This window comes from Platichthys flesus, chromosome 8 (assembly GCF_949316205.1).
Source record: "Platichthys flesus chromosome 8, fPlaFle2.1, whole genome shotgun sequence".
NCBI classification, from domain to species: Eukaryota; Metazoa; Chordata; class Actinopteri; order Pleuronectiformes; family Pleuronectidae; genus Platichthys; species Platichthys flesus.
The window spans coordinates 12,350,339-12,352,619 of NC_084952.1; positions in this window are offsets into that span (position 1 = coordinate 12,350,339).

Consider the following 2,281-nt stretch of genomic DNA (forward strand, 5'->3'; position numbering starts at 1 on the left):
TTAGGCTCCACACCTCTATTTCTCTCTGCTACAGACTCCCCCCATTTCCCCTTATTTGACTTATAGTTCCCTCCCTCTTTCTGAGGCTTGAGGGGAGGAGAGAAGTCACCACCCTGCTGCTGCTGCTGCTGCACTGTTTCACTGGGAGACACGAATGTCTCCTCTTCAGCCACTTCAATGCAAATGATAACCCCCCCCCCCCCCCCCCCCCCCCCCCCCGAGGCTGGGCCTCCAGCTGTAGACTCACTTTCAATAAGAAATCCTGCTGCAGCACAAAGGTTTGTTCGTCACAAACCAAGCAGCAGTTACATGTTACATTTTGTATGTTATTTCACCTAGTTTATAACCAGATGTTCAGTGTGCATTGTCTATGTTTATAAGACCAACGTGATTTGTGGACCATTATGTTTTCAAGCCCCTCCCATCCCCCCTTGCCATGAAGGAGAAGTTGCTGCTGGTGCTGTGGAAAGTATGTTTTTTCACAAAAATGTGTTTTTTGCATGTAAAAGTAAATTGTCTTGCTTTGAACTTAATCAACCGTTGTGTCAAAACAAATTGAATCAGGTACACAAACTTATATCATACATGTTGATGAACTTCCAACATATAAAACCATGTGATTGATGCTAGTTGAAAATTAGCCTGAATTGCTAAGACAACGGTGGCTGTGGGGTAAAGTGAGACACTGTCTCACCCCGTAGCTGGGGTAAAAAAGCTGGGGTAACAAGACCACTTTTTAAAAAACAATCATATTTTCACTGCCATTTGTCCTGAAGACATTCTGATCATTTCCATTGCTAGGAAACATCCTGCATTAACGGGAAATGTTTACATTTTACTGATATATCATTTTAGCTCGCCTATGGGAGCAAATGTAAAAAATTTCTCACATTACCCCGCCCGCTCTCCCCTAGTCCTGAAGCTTTAGTTTATCTTCACTTCAGAGAAATAAACACGCTTTTTAAAATCATAATTATGGAAGAGCAATCACGTGCTGAACCACTGTCAGGACAGTTCATAGACAAAAACAAACATGATTTAACGAGTCAATAGAGCAGCACAGGGTTCTCATATTCACCTTACGAAAACAAAAAATAGTCATATTAGTACCTCAGTTGTACGTCGCCAGAGGCCTCAATACTGTTTCTGCTATTTAATAACGTATATATATATATTCAACTTTATTTATACAGTACTTTTCAAACCACAGTGACCAAGTGCTTTTCATGAATAAAAAATGATTAAATAATTTATTTATCAGTAACAATGACAAATAATATAAAATTAAATAAAATTAATCCTGTGCAGTCAACCTGTGCACCGGAGATAAATAAAAATAAAAAACTAATTTGAGCAAGCCAATTAATTTACCTGAATAATAATAATAATCCTTACAATGTCAATAGGGCCTCGCTGTTTTTCAGTGCCTGTCAGTGCTCGAGCCCTAATTAAAAATAATAAAACACACAAAGTATGTAGGTAATAAAATGGTGTACTAAAGTTAATAAAAGTTATTTTAAGATTGATGATTTTAAAGAAGTCACTGAATCTGCAATCCTCAGATCATTGACATTAGCAACACAAAACAAAAAGCAGGCATGTCAACAACAATAATTCTCATGTTAATATTTTCCTTGTGTAGTTACATGTTTAGGACTTTTTCTTCATCCTACAGATTTGATGTAAAACATTCTTTGAGTATCTTTCATAAAGATTTTTTATTTTATGTCTTATTTTATGGTGAATTACTTGTTTTTGATTATTTTCAGGTAAATTTATTTTGAAAGGACATTTGAAAAGTATTATTACTGTAAGAGAACAAAGAAGTTGCTGGACAATCATAAACTGTTTTCAGACATGAACTCTGGGAAATTAGTGGGCATGTTAGGAATCTTTCTTTCAATTACAGACAAATACTTCATTGTCCCGGAAAGGGAATTTCATCTTGCAGTGGAGCACGGACCAAAACAGTGACAACGATGACAATAAGCACAACAACTCATGACACAACAATAAAATCAATGCAAGATAGAATATTTCTTTGAACGTGAAACAAATATCTTTAAATGCAGTAGTGTGTAAAGTTGTGTCCCAGTTCAAAGGTCTTCTGTGTGGAGGAAGCGGTCATGTGAAAACAGAATACTATAATGCTTGCGAGAGTGTGCTAGAAATCCACTGGGTTGCTTTCTAAAGAATGTCTGTGCATTGCATTTGGCCTTCAGATTTATTGGGGGTAATACAGAAGGTCTCTGGATCTCTAGCCCCCCAGGGGTATAAGGTT